The sequence below is a fragment of the Thalassophryne amazonica genome, chromosome 6 (assembly GCF_902500255.1).
Source record: "Thalassophryne amazonica chromosome 6, fThaAma1.1, whole genome shotgun sequence".
Taxonomy (NCBI): domain Eukaryota; kingdom Metazoa; phylum Chordata; class Actinopteri; order Batrachoidiformes; family Batrachoididae; genus Thalassophryne; species Thalassophryne amazonica.
The window spans coordinates 6919514-6930588 of record NC_047108.1 but is presented as its reverse complement, the minus strand read 5'-3'; the positions used below and the strand labels follow the sequence as shown (position 1 = coordinate 6930588).

Genomic DNA, 11075 nt, shown 5'->3' with positions numbered 1-11075 from the left:
AGAAGAGAGATAGAGAGTGAGTGAGTGAGGAGAGAGAGAGAGAGAGATAGAGAGTGAGTGAGTGAGAGAGAGAGAGAGAGAGAAAGAGATAATGAGAGAGTGAGTGAGAGAGCGAGAGAGAGAGATAGAGAGTGAGTGAGAGAGAGAGAGAGAGATAGAGAGTGAGTGAGTGAGAGAGAGAGTGAGTGAGTGAGAGAGAGATAGAGAGTGAGTGAGTGAGAGATAGAGTGAGTGAGATATATATATATATATATATATATAGAGAGAGAGAGAGAGAGAGAGAGAGAGAGAGCGAGAGAGAGATATAGAGAGATTGATAGATAGATTGATTTGGATCCAGATGTGGAGGTCGGTCATATCTCACTCAAGCTTGTGAAATTGTATTTAATTTAACTTTGTAATTTAATACAGCTATGGATCAGTGTCTTGATCTGTTACATGCGTTCACATGGGAGTGATGCCAGTGAAATTCCTGTATTATTTGAAACAGGGCTTCAAACATTAAAGAATGTTATTTATATGTAAATTCAAATATGTAAAATGGTCATAACAGTCCCTAGCTGCATAAGCATTTCACAATTTCTATCTTTGTTACATACAGTATTTTATGATGGCACAATTACCAAGGTGGTGTGCTTGGTTTCAGTGCGGAAGGTTCCCGGTTCAAACCCCACCCCTGCCACACTTCTCCATGTCATGTGGAGTTGCGTCAGGAAGGGCATCCGGCATAAAACTTGTGCCAGAATCAATCCACCTTGGATCCACCTTGGATCTGCTGTGGCGACCCCAAGTGAAAACAAGGGAGCAGCCGAAGGGACTTACTTTTACAAGAATATTAATTATGTTTTTAAACCAAAATATCATCAAAAATTTCAAGAAGCACATAGAACCTTTATTATTACACATACATAACAGAGCCTGTTTCCTGACTTTGTTCCATGCAAATGTTATTTTAAAGACTGGCCAGCAGATGTCACCATATAAAATTGTATCAAAGCTTCAAAACACTGAACCATTGCGTCATATTGATCAGTGGTGGGCACAGCTAACCAAAACATTAGCTTTGATAACTGTTAAACCGTTAATCCGCTAACTGAAAAGTTAACGTTTATAAAACTAAACCAATAAAAGGCAATTTGAAAACTGAAACTGGCAGTAGATGGCAGTGTTCTTGGCAGTGTGAGCAACCACACATTCGCTGAAAGTGATAAAGGACTTAACAAAGACAATTTTCAGTTTTCAATTTGCCTTTTTTTTTTTTTTTTTACAAATGAAAAAATTGCATATTTACAAATACAGATTTATTTGTAACACCCACCACACATTTCAGTAACTGTGTGTTATCTGGTCAAAGACCTGCAAGTTTACAATTAAATTCATCTGTTTCTAAGGTAAGAACACTTAATAAAACTTTTTTCTTTTTAATTTATATATTTTATTATGCACAGGTAAAATATACATGTCTGTTTGTTCATAAAAAATATTTATTACAATAAACAGGACGTTAAAGTGCAAACTTCACTTTCTCCCCAAACGACATGAACAGGGAGCCATCGCAGCTCGCAGCAACTCCCATTGAAAATAACGGAGAAACAACCTGTCTGACATTTTTACATAAAGCAAACACAATAACAACATCTAAAAACCCAGTTAATGTATCCAGGAGAGTTTTAGGCACAATATACACAGAGTTTTATGTTGCGATGTTAATGCTGTTGTCCGTGTTCAACGGTTTAAGTGCAGCCTGATCAGAGCATCTCAGTGCAGTTCTCAATGACATCACGCCTTTTTGGAGCCGAAAGTTGAAAATCAATCAATCAATCAATCAATCAATTTTTTTATATAGCGCCAAATCACAACAAACAGTTGCCCCAAGGCGCTTTATATTGTAAGGCAAGGCCATACAATAATTATGTAAAACCCCAACGGTCAAAATGACCCCCTGTGAGCAAGCACTTGGCTACAGTGGGAAGGAAAAACTCCCTTTTAACAGGAAGAAACCTCCAGCAGAACCAGGCTCAGGGAGGGGCAGTCTTCTGCTGGGACTGGTTGGGGCTGAGGGAGAGAACCAGGAAAAAGACATGCTGTGGAGGGGAGCAGAGATCGATCACTAATGATTAAATGCAGAGTGGTGCATACAGAGCAAAAAGAGAAAGAAACAGTGCATCATGGGAACCCCCCAGCAGTCTACGTCTATAGCAGCATAACTAAGGGATGGTTCAGGGTCACCTGATCCAGCCCTAACTATAAGCTTTAGCAAAAAGGAAAGTTTTAAGCCTAATCTTAAAAGTAGAGAGGGTGTCTGTCTCCCTGATCTGAATTGGGAGCTGGTTCCACAGGAGAGGAGCCTGAAAGCTGAAGGCTCTGCCTCCCATTCTACTCTTACAAACCCTAGGAACTACAAGTAAGCCTGCAGTCTGAGAGCGAAGCGCTCTATTGGGGTGATATGGTACTACGAGGTCCCTAAGATAAGATGGGACCTGATTATTCAAAACCTTATAAGTAAGAAGAAGAATTTTAAATTCTATTCTAGAATTAACAGGAAGCCAATGAAGAGAGGCCAATATGGGTGAGATATGCTCTCTCCTTCTAGTCCCCGTCAGTACTCTAGCTGCAGCATTTTGAATTAACTGAAGGCTTTTCAGGGAACTTTTAGGACAACCTGATAATAATGAATTACAATAGTCCAGCCTAGAGGAAATAAATGCATGAATTAGTTTTTCAGCATCACTCTGAGACAAGACCTTTCTGATTTTAGAGATATTGCGTAAATGCAAAAAAGCAGTCCTACATATTTGTTTAATATGCGCTTTGAATGACATATCCTGATCAAAAATGACTCCAAGATTTCTCACAGTATTACTAGAGGTCAGGGTAATGCCATCCAGAGTAAGGATCTGGTTAGACACCATGTTTCTAAGATTTGTGGGGCCAAGTACAATAACTTCAGTTTTATCTGAGTATAAAAGCAGGAAATTAGAGGTCATCCATGTCTTTATGTCTGTAAGACAATCCTGCAGTTTAGCTAATTGGTGTGTGTGCTCTGCCTTCATGGATAGATAAAGCTGGCTATCATCTGCGTAACAATGAAAATTTAAGCAATACCATCTAATAATACTACCTAAGGGAAGCATGTATAAAGTGAATAAAATTGGTCCTAGCACAGAACCTTGTGGAACTCCATAATTAACTTTAGTCTGTGAAGAAGATTCCCCATTTACATGAACAAATTGTAATCTATTAGATAAATATGATTCAAACCACCGCAGCGCAGTGCCTTTAATGCCTATGGCATGCTCTAATCTCTGTAATTAAATTTTATGGTCAACAGTATCAAAAGCAGCACTGAGGTCTAACAGAACAAGCACAGAGATGAGTCCACTGTCCGAGGCCATAAGAAGATCATTTGTAACCTTCACTAATGCTGTTTCTGTACTATGATGAATTCTAAAACCTGACTGAAACTCTTCAAATAGACCATTCCTCTGCAGATGATCAGTTAGCTGTTTTACAACTACCCTTTCAAGAATTTTTGAGAGAAAAGGAAGGTTGGAGATTGGCCTATAATTAGCTAAGATAGCTGGGTCAAGTGATGGCTTTTTAAGTAATGGTTTAATTACTGCCACCTTAAAAGCCTGTGGTACATAGCCAACTAACAAAGATAGATTGATCATATTTAAGATCGAAGCATTAAATAATGGTAGGGCTTCCTTGAGCAGCCTGGTAGGAATGGGGTCTAATAAACATGTTGATGGTTTGGATGAAGTAACTAATGAAAATAACTCAGACAGAACAATCAGAGAGAAAGAGTCTAACCAAATACCGGCATCACTGAAAGCAGCCAAAGATAACGATACGTCTTTGGGATGGTTATGAGTAATTTTTTCTCTAATAGTTAAAATTTTGTTAGCAAAGAAAGTCATGAAGTCATTACTAGTTAAAGTTAATGGAATACTCAGCTCAATAGAGCTCTGACTCTTTGTCAGCCTGGCTACAGTGCTGAAAAGAAACCTGGGGTTGTTCTTATTTTCTTCAATTAGTGATGAGTAGAAAGATGTCCTACTTTTACGGAGGGCTTTTTTATAGAGCAACAGACTCTTTTTCCAGGCTAAGTGAAGATCTTCTAAATTAGTGAGACGCCATTTCCTCTCCAACTTACGGGTTATCTGCTTTAAGCTGCGAGTTTGTGAGTTATACCACGGAGTCAGGCACTTCTGATTTAAAGCTCTCTTTTTCAGAGGAGCTACAGCATCCAAAGTTGTCTTCAATGAGGATGTAAAACTATTGACGAGATACTCTATCTCACTTACAGAGTTTAGGTAGCTACTCTGCACTGCGTTGGTATATGGCATTAGAGAACATAAAGAAGGAATCATATCCTTAAACCTAGTTACAGCGCTTTCTGAAAGACTTCTAGTTTAATGAAACTTATTCCCCACTGCTGGGTAGTCCATCAGAGTAAATGTAAATGTTATTAAGAAATGATCAGACAGAAGGGAGTTTTCAGGGAATACTGTTAAGTCTTCAATTTCCATACCATAAGTCAGAACAAGATCTAAGATATGATTAAAGTGGTGGGTGGACTCATTTACTTTTTGAGCAAAGCCAATAGAGTCTAATAATAGATTAAATGCAGTGTTGAGGCTGTCATTCTCAGCATCTGTGTGGATGTTAAAATCGCCCACTATAATTATCTTATCTGAGCTAAGCACTAAGTCAGACAAAAGGTCTGAAAATTCACAGAGAAACTCACAGTAACGACCAGGTGGACGATAGATAATAACAAATAAAACTGGTTTTTGGGACTTCCAATTTGGATGGACAAGACTAAGAGTCAAGCTTTCAAATGAATTAAAGCTCTGTCTGGGTTTTTGATTAATTAATAAGCTGGAATGGAAGATTGCTGCTAATCCTCCGCCCCGGCCCGTGCTACGAGCATTCTGGCAGTTAGTGTGACTCGGGGGTGTTGACTCATTTAAACTAACATATTCATCCTGCTGTAACCAGGTTTCTGTAAGGCAGAATAAATCAATATGTTGATCAATTATTATATCATTTACCAACAGGGACTTAGAAGAGAGAGACCTAATGTTTAATAGACCACATTTAACTGTTTTAGTCTGTGGTGCAGTTGAAGGTGCTATATTATTTTTTCTTTTTGAATTTTTATGCTTAAATAGATTTTTGCTGGTTATTGGTGGTCTGGGAGCAGACACCGTCTCTACGGGGATGGGGTAATGAGGGGATGGCAGGGGGAGAGAAGCTGCAGAGAGGTGTGTAAGACTACAGCTCTGCTTCCTGGTCCCAACCCTGGATAGTCACGGTTTGGAGGATTTAAGAAAATTGGCCAGATTTCTAGAAATGAGAGCTGCTCCATCCAAAGTGGGATGGATGCCGTCTCTCCTAACAAGACCAGGTTTTCCCCAGAAGCTTTGCCAATTATCTATGAAGCCCACCTCATTTTTTGGACACCACTCAGACAGCCAGCAATTCAAGGAGAACATGCGGCTAAACATGTCACTCCCGGTCCGATTGGGGAGGGGCCCAGAGAAAACTACAGAGTCCGACATTGTTTTTGCAAAGTTACACACCGATTCAATGTTAATTTTAGTGACCTCCGATTGGCGTAACTGCGCAGATTAAACAGCTAACAGATACAGAAAAACACCGCTGTGCTCCGGAACAGGAAGTGATACAATACCGCAGTGAGAGCCAACCACCAGTAGACTCACATCACACCAGTAGAATCATATGATGCGTTACATCACACTTAACAACCGATACCGACCAGCCAACCACTGTCATCAGGAAACTAATGTACCCATAATGCAATGTGGCATGTGTGTCTAAACGCTAAAACCTTCAAAATTAGTGCATTACTTTAAAACTAAAACATATAGCTGATATTTTTGCTTTGTAAAATGACACACATGATGTTAATTTCAATAACTTGACTGCAATTAGTTTGCTTAAAATTATAACCATAAGTCAAAATTGCCTGCCTGTGCAAAACTCCATTGAAATGACCGGCAGGTCTGTATGGTGTGATGAGAAATTATCTTTTTTTCTTCCCTCCCCCTTCCTTTCTCTTTTGTAGTTAGTTCTCCTCTGCCTGCAAATGATAGAGCTGTGCCATTCATGGCTGTCTGTTTGTTACAAAACATGTAACAGACAGGCACCAAAATCTTTGATTTCAGACTTTACAAATGTTTTTAACCATTAATCTTTATTCACAATGCCCGCAAAAATATGTTAGCGGTCTAAAAGTTATCGGAACCAAATTTATCAGAAGCTAATTGGTCCGCTGATGGTTTTCAAAGTTATCTGGAAAGCTAATCCGCTAATGAAAACTTTAGCTTTGATAATTAGCAGATTAGCGGAACTGTGCCCACCACTGATATTGATTCAGTGGTTCAAAACACTTTGGTTTCTCCGTCACTTATTTTCATGAATACTTACATGAATGTGACATTAGAAATATCACTAGGATTGCTTTCTTCCACCTGCGAAATATAGCGAAGATTCGTCCCATCCTGTCTATGGCTGATGCTGAGACCCTGATCCATGCATTTATCTCTTCTAGACTGGACTACTACAATGTTCTATTTTCTGGTTTACCGCAGTCTAACATTAGGGGTCTCCAGTTGGTTCAAAATGCTGCAGCCAGACTTTTGACACCAAGCAGAAAGTACAACCACATTACACCCATTTTGGCATCCCTTCACTGGCTTCCTGTCCCAGTGAGATCAGATTTTAAGAATCTGCTACTAACCTATAAAATTATTCATGGACTGGCACCTCCCTGCCTAGCTGACCTAATTAAACCTTACGTACCGGCCCGGGCTTTACGTTCTCACGGTGCAGGACTACTTTGTGTCCCTAAGGTGAATAAGAAGTCTGCGGGTCACAGCTTTCTCTTATCGTGCCCCTGTTCTGTGGAATGATCTCCCTGCATCAATAAAACAGTCAGTTTCTGTGGAGACTTTCAAGTCCAGACTTAAAACACACTTCTTTTCCCTTTCATATGGCTAGCTGTTATGTGTCGGACGCAGCTCGGAGAACCGACCAGCGTTTGAAGGACCCAGTATGAAATAAGCAGAGCACGGTACAAAGGCTAACTGAATTTAATACATAACAGTGATAATATAATAACAAAAAGGTGCGGCCTGGCGTGGTGCGCTCCCAGCAGCGCTAACGGTCCGGAGCCAGAAGCTGTTTCGGACCCAAGGACCCCGCCGACACCCCCCAGGTGGCCGCAACAACCGAGTCTGTGAAAGAAGGAACCATTATGTGAGTCCACACTCTACACACAGAACACTTAAAGGTGTACAAACAGCAAACACTTCCTGGCTTGATTACTGATCAGCTTCCCAACCTGCAGGCATGGAACATCCAGTTCACAAAACTCCACTGCAGTGGAAGCTGATACATGACTAACAAACAGCTCAATACAATAAGGTGTGAGGGACACCACATTTACTGACTGTATAACTGTTAGTCACAAAATCTAACGTACCTCAGGAAGTGTGCTGATGAGCGTGAGACCTCACCCCCTCCTCTTTCACAGACTGTGCATCAAACCTGGACGTTCTCAGCATCCGCTGCTGATGAGATGGCTCCCGAGACGACGATCTCACCCGTCTGGTCACAAGGTCGAGTCTCTGGCAAATACACACTGTGCACTCCAGTCTTAAATGCCAACATGTTCCAATCCATCCAGATGCACCACAGCTGTGAGTCCTGACGAGTTGCAGGTGATCAGGGTGAGGTCCTGACAGCCTCAGCAACACAGCCACTCAGTCCCAAACGCACGCCACCTGGGAGGAAAACCAAAAAACAGAAACAAACCGGCAGCCAGGCCCCCCCAGCCATATAACAGTACCCCACCCTCACGGGAAGCCTCCCGGCGACCACACACACCTGGCCCAGGAGAAACACCCCCCTCCAGGGACCATGGCTGGAAACCGCGTCTGCGTTCATCCTCCAACAGACTGGTTGAACTGGCTGCATCTTTGCCCTTGTTTCTGACAGTCTCTTAGCACAGGTGTGGCCAGGAGTTCTTACACCTGTGCGGTCAGCCTTTATCCAAACATGTGTAATTAGTCATAAAACAAAACACAAACAACCAAAACACCCCCCCCCCTCCCCAGGGGACCGTCCCATCAAACCCCAGGGAAGGGGAGAAAGGAAAAACAACCCAAACCCAAGCCTACAAACAAAAATACTAAGACACCCCCCCCCCAGAGGACCGTTCCATCAAACCCCAGGGAAGGGGAGAAAAGAAAAACAACCCAAACTTGAGCTCAAACAAAAATGCCAAAATACCCCCCCTCCTCCCCCCAAACGACACGTAGGGACCAACACCCCCCAGAGGGCCTCCCGCCAGCTCCAGGAGTAATAACCACGGCCGAGGTCCCTCTGGGATCCAACGTCACCCACGGGGACTACCAGCGCCTCCCAGAGGACCACTCGTCAACCCCAGGAGACGCCTCCCCTCATGACCAATGGACCCAGCCCCGGCCGTCCACGGCTAGATGGACCCAACGCCCTTTCCCCCCCAGAGGACACCACAGTCAAACCCTGAGGGCGGAAACTGGGGGGGAAAACAAAAAGATACCCGAAACCCCCCCCCTCCCCTCCCGGGTGCAGAGGCTACCTGGGAAACGCCCAGCACAACCTAACTGCACCCCTCCAGCAATGCCGACACTACGGCACACCCGGCTGGAGTCAGAGGAGAAGAGAGGGCATAACAAAAAATAAAGAGAAAAAACAACCCAAGTACCACCCCATCACCCCCCAGGGGACCGTTCCATCTAACCCTGGGGATGTGAAACAAAAAGAAATAAAAGAAAAAACAAACAGACCAACACACAGTTGTTTGGGTCCTTTTTTTTGTTTTTTTTGTTTTTTTTCAGACAGGCAGCAGGGTCACAACCCCAGACAAATAGTGGACAACAAAAAATAAAATCCCACACAAAAACCAACTCAAAAAACACCCACACAAAATGAACTAACACAAAACAAATCAGTGAGTTATACCGTCAAGCTCAACCAAATGGAACACACCTGTTCCTACTCAAGAGCTTGACGGTAACGTGATTCAGTCACCACAAGGGGGAGCCAGAGTGCTAAAAATGAAAAAACCCCTTTGGCGACAGAAAAAACAAACGAGCTGCTTTTATGTGCGCAGCTGAGTGCAACACACAACCAAAATGTGCTCAACTAAATAACGCCGGAGCTGATACAACAGACGCAGTAGTTACCTTTATCCGGGGAAACGGGGCTACGACTGTAACACAGGAAGCCCAGCGACCCGTGCTAACAGAGCTCCGCCGTGCGCGTGAACCCATTACAAACGCACTCTTGCAGCTCCCGTTTACACCTCTTATCCGGTCGGAGTGTGACGCGAAGCCGTCGCCAGTCACACTCCACCACGACCCACGGATAAGGCACAACACAGGAACACGGCTGCAAGAGAGCACAAATCAGTATCCAGTAATGGGTCTCAAACACGCACCTTCCGGGCGGAGAGCCCCGCAACTGATCCGGATAACCACTGAACGTCTGCTGCCGCCTTCCCGGCGCGTTACCGTCTCTGCTACCGCTGGGTCCGTGATGTTTGGCCAGAGACTACTGTTATGTGTCGGACGCAGCTCGGAGAACCGACCAGCGTTTGAAGGACCCAGTATGAAATAAGCAGAGCACGGTACAAAGGCTAACTGAATTTAATACATAACAGTGATAATATAATAACAAAAAGGTGCGGCCTGGCGTGGTGCGCTCCCAGCAGCGCTAACGGTCCGGAGCCAGAAGCTGTTTCGGACCCAAGGACCCCGCCGACACCCCCCAGGTGGCCGCAACAACCGAGTCTGTGAAAGAAGGAACCATTATGTGAGTCCACACTCTACACACAGAACACTTAAAGGTGTACAAACAGCAAACACTTCCTGGCTTGATTACTGATCAGCTTCCCAACCTGCAGGCATGGAACATCCAGTTCACAAAACTCCACTGCAGTGGAAGCTGATACATGACTAACAAACAGCTCAATACAATAAGGTGTGAGGGACACCACATTTACTGACTGTATAACTGTTAGTCACAAAATCTAACGTACCTCAGGAAGTGTGCTGACGAGCGTGAGACCTCACCCCCTCCTCTTTCACAGACTGTGCATCAAACCTGGACGTTCTCAGCATCCGCTGCTGATGAGATGGCTCCCGAGACGACGATCTCACCCGTCTGGTCACAAGGTCGAGTCTCTGGCAAATACACACTGTGCACTCCAGTCTTAAATGCCAACATGTTCCAATCCATCCAGATGCACCACAGCTGTGAGTCCTGACGAGTCGCAGGTGATCAGGGTGAGGTCCTGACAGCCTCAGCAACACAGCCACTCAGTCCCAAACGCACGCCACCTGGGAGGAAAACCAAAAAACAGAAACAAACCGGCAGCCAGGCCCCCCCAGCCATATAACAGCTAGCATACTGTTACAGTTTTGTTTTACGCTTTTTACTCTTTTAATTCATTTATTAGTAATTGGATCGGGCCGCAGCCTCAACTTTACCTAAATTGTGGGTCTTTTAGTGAGGTTTAGGGCTAGTGGCCGCCGATCACCTTAGTATTTCTTCTGTTTTCTTGTTGTTTAATGCTGGCAAATTATACAGTATTTTTTCTCTTTCTGATGTCTGATTCTGTTTTTTTCTCTCTCTTTAAGGTGCAGCTCCATCCAGAGATGGGAGTTGTATTCATGTTGGCGACCCTCCTGTCCTGTGCACCAACAGCATTTCTTGTATATTCGTCCGTAATTTGTGTTTGTAGCATGGCCCAAGCAGAGGGTCACCCCTTTGAGTCTGGTCTGCTTGAGGTTTCTTCCTCAGAGGGAGTTTTTCCTTACCACTGTTGCTCTGGCGGTTGGTAAGATTAGACCTTACCTGTGTGAAGTGCTGTGAGGCAACTCTTGTGATTTTGCGCTATATAAATGAAAATAAATTGAAATTGAAATGAATAAAATACATCAGAAACCACTAATTATTGCAACATATGCCTGGATAGCCTTATAACCATGAATACT

At 43.5% G+C, this 11075-nt stretch overlaps 1 protein-coding gene across 2 annotated transcripts in view; it reads left to right on the top strand.

Moving 5' to 3' along the window:
- Positions 1-11075, top strand: part of l3mbtl1 (L3MBTL histone methyl-lysine binding protein 1) — a 123969-nt gene that overhangs the window by 25948 nt on the left and 86946 nt on the right. The gene's annotated exons all lie outside the window — the stretch shown is intronic.